Genomic DNA, 7,433 nt, shown 5'->3' on the forward strand with positions numbered 1-7,433 from the left:
GGGCATGTCCCTCCTCTAGCCCAACCTTGTATGACTAAGAATGAACCATCAGTTTTCTATTGTTATTTTTTATACAGCACCACTGTAAGTGTTTCATTTACATGAAGACACTTGTGATGGCATTAGATTTTTTAGCTCAAGATATGACATCCACACAGAACTGGCCAAAGCAGGGATGGGCACTTCTGCAGCTGTTGTTGGTGGCATCTTTCTCTCATGCTGATGAGCTGATGTGCAGACAGACAGGAGATCCTGAGAACCCGTTGCTATCTAAAGATGGGGAAATTTCAAGATGGCGCCGGTGAGGTCAGCAGCCGTCGTACCTGCTCCTACGCTTTGTTTGTTTATATTAGGTTTAGCTCTAATTTTGGACTTTATAATTCCGCCTGCTCTGTGTCATATCACGTATGACAGACAGACTCTTTTTAATATCAGAATACAGCACTCTGGCTGTATTCTGACACCTTTTTCTCCCGACCCGACTTGGCCTCAGGAAATACTGCGTTTCCAATGGGCCAGCTCAAACAAAGGACCCAGGTCACGGACAAGGCCCCGAGGGAAAAGAGCCGGCGTAAGAGAGAGGCTGAGGCGCAGAGCGCACCAAACGCCACTGCCGAGCATCCTGTTGGCTAATGTCCAGTCACTGGATAACAAGCTGGACGAACTCAGGGCCAGGATACAGTTTCAGAGGGACATAAGGGACTGCAACATCATCTGTCTCACGGAGACATGGCTGACCCCCCTCATACCGGACCACGCCGTACAGCCGTCGGAGTTCTTCAGTGTTCATCGCACGGACAGAACGAGTGAGTCTGGAAAATCAAGAGGAGGAGGTGTGTGCCTAATGATTAATAACAACTGGTGTGACAGTAGGAATGTTGTCCTTCTGAAACAATCATGTTCACCTAACCTGGAGCTCCTAACCCTGAAATGCCGTCCCCACTACCTGCCCCGCGAGTTCACTTCGGTCATCTTCAGCGCCGTCTATATTCTACCTCAGGCGGACACAAACACTGCACTATCCGAGCTACATGAGGCGATTTCCACCTATCAGGCTAACCAGCGTTATGCGGCTCTCATCGTAGCCGGGGACTTTAACAGTGCAAACTTGAAAAAGGTGATACCGGAATTGATTCAACACATCGACTGCCCCACCAGAGGAGAGAGGACCCTAGACCACTGCTACTCTGCATTCAAAGATGGCTACAAAGCAAAGCCTCTTCCGCCTTTTGGGAAGTCTGACCACACCTCTGTACTTCTCATGCCGAAATACAAACAACGGCTCAGGCAGGAACCCCCTGCTGTGAGAGAAGTGACACGGTGGTCTGATCAAACAGAGGCCGCTCTGCAGGGTGCGTTGGATTCAACCGACTGGGACATGTTTCGCAGCAGCGCGGGCGGAGACATCGAGGAGTTTACGGAAACTGTTGTGGGATTTATTGGGAAAGTTGTTGAAGACACTTCACTTAGGAGGACCATCAGGACTTTTCCCAACCAGAAGCCGTGGGTGGATAAATCTGTCCGCGATGCCCTGAGGTCCCGCACCGTTGCCTACAACTCCGGCCTCGCCTCTGGGAACATGGAGGACTACAAGGTTGCATCATACAACGTCCGCAGAGCGGTGAAAGAGGCTAAACATCGCTACGGCCGCAGACTGGAACAGCAACTACAACAGTCTGACTCCAGGGGACTGTGGCAGGGACTACGCACCATCAAGGACTACAAAGCACCACACACACACCCGGTGAGTGCCGACGCTTCTCTGGCTGATGAACTCAACATCTTCTTTGCGCGCTTTGAGTCGGGAAGCCGACAGCCCGCTGCGCTCCCGGCCGGAGGGGCGGAGACACTCACTGTGACGGAGCGCGACGTGAGGAGGGCGTTTAGACGTGTAAACACCAGGAAAGCGGCTGGACCAGACGGTATTAGTGGACGTGTCCTTAAGACCTGCGCTGACCAGCTGGCACCTGTGTTTACACTGATATTCAACCTCTCACTGAAACTGTGTGTGATTCCCACCTGCTTTAAAAAGTCCATCATAGTCCCTGTCCCAAAGAAACCACACCCCAGCAGCCCCAATGACTTCAGGCCCATAGCACTCACCTCTGTGGTGATGAAGTGTTTTGAGAGACTCATCAAGACATTCATCACCTCCTCACTGCCCACCACCCTCGACCCACTACAGTTTGCATACCGGCCAGACAGATCCACAGATGACGCCATATCCTTCCTCCTCCACAAGACCCTTTCACACATAGACACTGGTAAGGGGAACTATGTGAGAGTGCTGTTTGTAGATTACAGCTCAGCATTCAACACCATAGTTCCCTCCAGGCTGGTCTCTAAGCTGCTGGACCTGGGCCTGGGCCCATCCCTGTGCAGGTGGGTTCACAGCTTCCTGACCAGCAGACCACAGGTGGTACGAGTGGGTCACCTCACCTCATCCTCCCTCACCCTCAACACTGGATCCCCCCAAGGCTGTGTGCTCAGCCCTCTGCTGTACTCACTGTACACCCATGACTGCGAGGCCACGTCAGAGTCCAACGTCATCATCAAGTTTGCTGACGACACTGCTGTTGTGGGACTAATCTCTCACAATGAGGAGACAGCCTACAGGAGAGAGGTCTCCCGCAGGAGAACTGGTGCCAGGAGAACCACCTCCTGCTCAACGTCAGCAAAACAAAGGAACTGATCGTGGACTTCAGCAGGAAGCAGCAGAGGGACTACCATCCACTTGTCATCAGTGGTGCTGAGGTGGAAAGAGTGGACACTTTCAAATACCTGGGAGTGACCATCTCACAGGACCTGTCCTGGACTCATCACATAAACATCACTGTGAAGAAGGCCAGACAGCGTCTCTACCTCCTCAGGCGGCTGAGAGACTTCAAGCTCCCACTCAAGGTGCTCAGGAACTTTTACACCTGCACCATCGAGAGCATCATGCGTGGGAGCATCACCACCTGGATGGGAAACTGCACCAAGCAGGACTTCATGGCCCTAAAAAGGGTGGTTCGTTCAGCTGAACGGACCATCAGAACCACCCTCCCCAACCTGCAGGACATTTACACCAAGCAGTGCAGGCTGAGGGCCATGAAGATCCTAAAACAGCCCAGCCACCCCGGACACTCTCTCTTCTCCCTGCTCCCATCAGGCCGGCGTTACCGCTGCCTGAGGGCTAAGACTGAAAGGTTGAAGAAGAGTTTTTACCCACAAGCCATCCGTCTGCTCAACTCTGAGCCCTAACTGGACCATTATTGCACAATGTAAATATTATAATTTATAAAAGTGTGTATAGTGTATAGTATATAGAGTATAGTGTATAGTGTGAATTACTTTTTTTAAATTTTTTTTTTATTCTTCTTATTTATATGTGTGTGTATATATGGTTGCAGGTACAAAATACATTTCACTGTGCATTGTACTGTGTATAACTGTGCATGTGACAAATAAACACTATCTTAATCTTAATCTTAATCTTATATTGGGGGGGATGTTCTCTTTTCATACCAGCTGGAAAGACAGAAAGGATACTTACATTCACAAACCACTGCCACTACAATGTACCAGGTAAATTACACCATAGACATCAATTCAGATTTAATGCATCCATTGGGAAGCACTGCAGATACAAATGAGGCACAGTATTTCTGGTATTTTAATTTTCTCAGTTTTGTGAATTTCTGGTATTAAATATTATTGATTTACATGCTTTTGTCTCTGTTTAAAGAGGAAATCTGAGGCAATGCCAATTATTTTTAAATATCTCAATTAAGTTTATATTTCAGAGATTTCCAGTTTGCCCAGGTTATGCTTTTTGCCATTGAAGAGATTAATAACAGTACAGACCTACTGCCAGGAGTCTCTCTTGGCTATAAAATCTATGATATATGCGCCTCCATTGCCAGAAGTGTAGGAGTGGTACACCATGTACCAGACCTGCATATGTGCAGGCAATAATTGGAGACTCCTCTACCTCTCCAACCATAGCAATAGGTACTGTCATCGGACCATATTATGTACCAGTGGTGGGTAGACTGCGTGAATGATTTTATATGTATATATAGGTGGCATCTTTCTCTCATGCTGAGGATCATGGAAATAAATAAATATGCTTATTTATTTATTTTTATTCTATTAGATCAGCCACTTTGCCACATGTGCTTACCTCAGTGACAAAACCAAGTACCCATCCTTCCTCAGAACAATATCCAGTGACTACTACCAGAGCAGAGCCCTGGCCCATTTGGTCAAGTATTTTGGTTGGACTTGGGTTGGCGCTATCAGAACCAATACTGATTATGGAAATAATGGCATGGCCACATTCACAGAAACTGCACAGCAGCTGGGCATCTGTCTGGAGTATTCTGTGTCTTTTTTTTTGGACAGATCCAAAATACAAAAGATAATTGACATTATAAAGGCTTCAACCTTCAAGGTGATTGTTGCATTCCTCTCTCGTGCAGATATGAATATGCTATTACATGAGTTCTCGCGCCATAACTTGTCTGGGTACCAGTGGGTAGGCAGTGAGTCTTGGATATTTGATTCTCAAACAGCAGCAATAGATAAGCATCACATACTGGATGGTGCCATAGGTCTTTCCATTCCCAAAGCACATGTCAGTGGCCTGAGAGAGTTCATGCTGGATGTGAAACTACTCAATTCATTTAATAATGAACTGTTTACTGAGTTCTGGGAGTCATTATTTAGCTGTAAGTTCAAGGGATTGAAGTCAACAAGAGAGGCTGAGAGAGAGTGTACTGGACATGAAGATCTGACTGGAGTTCAAAACAGCCTCATTGACATGTCACTCATGCCTATCTTTAACAATGTCTTTAAAGGAGTGTATGCAGTGGCCCATGCACTTCATAATATCCTCAAGTGTAATAAAACATGTAACAATAACATAATGCTGGATCCATTCATGGTGAGCTTAAGACTAACTTAAATCATAGTTTTTACATTAAGTCATGCTAGCAAGAATCATAGATGTAATTAAAAAAAAAAAAGGAAACATGTTGTCTCTCATGTTCTATAGCCAGTAGGTGTGTTATGGCGTATCATCTTAGATTTTACAACACATACTAAAGATTCACTTCAAAACAAAGGAAGGAGATGAGGTTTATTTTAATGAGAATGGAGATCCAGCAGCAAAGTATGGAATTATAAACTGGCAGCCAAGAGAAAATAGCATTGTGGAGTTTGTCACTGTTGGTCTTTATGATACATCATTAAAGCAGCAGCTAAATCTGCAAAACAAGTCTTTCATTTGGACGAGAAACTCAAAGCAGGCAAGCTGTCATAAAGTAGTTTTTTTAAACATTCATATCTATTTAATATGTGTCACAGTACTTTAGTTTTGATGATTCAAACTTAATAAAATGATAACATCATGTAAACATTTGTTTTCTCAAAGTCTATGTGTAGTTTCATGTTTTTTTTTTCTTCTTTTTTCTTTCATGCAGGTTCCTGTGTCAGTTTGCAGTGAGAAGTGTCCTCCAGGAACACGCAAAGTTCTCCAGAAAGGAAGGCCTGTTTGCTGCTATGACTGCATAAGATGTGCAGAGGGAGAGATGAGTAACATTACAGGTTGTGTCATAGTCAATGGAAACTTTAGAACTTAGAATAAAGTAGTCAATATAGCATCCCATGTTTTCATTCTAAATTTAAAGTATGGCGCTAGTCTCTTGGAAACTAACTTTAAATTATTAATTAGAAAATAGCTGAATTCCATACCATAATTAATTTAGAGCATGGTATTCAGATTTTGATTCATTTATTTCTTCAGTAGTGGGTCTGTGCTTGTGAAATTTTTGCTTTTGACATGACTGATGAAATTTATTTTGTTTTTAGTGTTTTGGTTTTTAATTCATATATTTTTATTAGATATATCCCAGATATATCCCATAAATCCCCTAAAAATACACCTTAGTTCAGCAGCAATATAGGAAGAAAACCAACAAAAGAACTGAACCTGAGGCTTGTCTGGAACGAGAAGCTTTTTTTAATTTTGTCCTATAATTGAATCAGACATTATAGAGCCAGAGTAGACACTCAAACAAGGTTACAAATGTCTCATCTGCTATACTGGCTAAGAATAAAGTGAAGAAATGTTGATAACCATGCTGCTTCTTGTTTTTCTAATTCTGTCACATCAGTAGCAAACTACAAAGTGTAATAGGCTGTTAATGATATAGCATAATAAGCTTATACACTAAAAGGTTATAGAATAGATATGAACACAGAAATCTGAAAAGTCGACTCATCAAGTGTAATATCTGGTTTACTATTAATTTGCAGATTCTGTCACCTGTTTGAGATGTCTCCCTGAATTTTGGTCAAATGAAAACAGAGATGCCTGTATCAAGAAGGAGGCAGTGTTTCTATCATATGAAGAAATTATGGGAACACTGCTCACTGCAGCATCTTTATTTGGAATGTGCACGACTGCTGGTGTGGCATTAATATTCTTCAAAAATAGGAAAACTCCGATTGTCAGGGCAAACAACTCTGAGCTGAGCTTCCTGCTGCTCTTCTCCTTAACTCTGTGCTTCCTGTGTTCTCTGACCTTCATCGGTCAGCCCTCTGATTGGTCCTGCATGCTGCGCCATGTAGCATTTGGCATCACCTTTGTCCTCTGTATCTCTTGTGTTCTGGGGAAAACAATGGTTGTTCTAGTGGCCTTCAGGGCTACACTTCCAGGTAGCAATGTGATGAAATGGTTTGGGCCTGCACAGCAGAGACTCTGTGTTACAAGTTTCACTCTTATTCAAGTTCTCATATGTGTCATTTGGTTAACAATTTCCCCTCCTTTTCCATTTAAGAATTTTAAGGAATTCAAAGACAAAATCACCTTAGAATGTGCTCTGGGCTCAGTTGTAGGTTACTGGGCTCTGCTTGGCTATAGAGGACTTTTGTCTGTCTTGTGTTTCATTTTTGCTTTTCTGCCTCGGAAACTGCCTGGTAATTTTAAGGAAGCCAAGTTTATCACCTTTAGCATGCTGATATTCTGTGCAGTATGGATCACATTTATCCCAGCGTATGTCAGCTCTCCAGGAAAGTACAGTGTAGCTGTAGAAATATTTGCTATTCTTGCCTCCAGTTTTGGTCTGTTAATTTGCATTTTTTCCCCAAAATGTTATATTATCTTCCTGAAACCAGAAAGGAACACAAAAAAGAACATGATGGGGAAGGGTGCCCCACAATGATCTTTCTGAAAAAAAGTTAAGGCAATATTTTAGCAATGTCTATAGTTTGTACTGTTGTTCAAACAACAATTCTCTTCATTCTAAAGATTGCAAAATAATGTATTTCCCCAGCTTCATCTCAATATGATATTAATATGCTCATGAATTATTGGAAAAAAAAGAACCATACTAAACAACTAAAACTTTGATTTTCATTTGCTGTGAAATTTGTTTCATATGCTCATC

At 43.4% G+C, this 7,433-nt stretch overlaps 1 pseudogene; it reads left to right on the forward strand.

The window, feature by feature from the left end:
• The first annotated feature begins 292 nt into the window (after positions 1 to 292).
• LOC115798457 (extracellular calcium-sensing receptor-like) lies at positions 293 to 7,208 on the forward strand (annotated as a pseudogene).
• The last annotated feature ends 225 nt before the right edge of the window (positions 7,209 to 7,433 follow it).

The sequence above is a fragment of the Archocentrus centrarchus genome, chromosome 19, assembly GCF_007364275.1.
Source record: "Archocentrus centrarchus isolate MPI-CPG fArcCen1 chromosome 19, fArcCen1, whole genome shotgun sequence".
Classification (NCBI taxonomy): domain Eukaryota; kingdom Metazoa; phylum Chordata; class Actinopteri; order Cichliformes; family Cichlidae; genus Archocentrus; species Archocentrus centrarchus.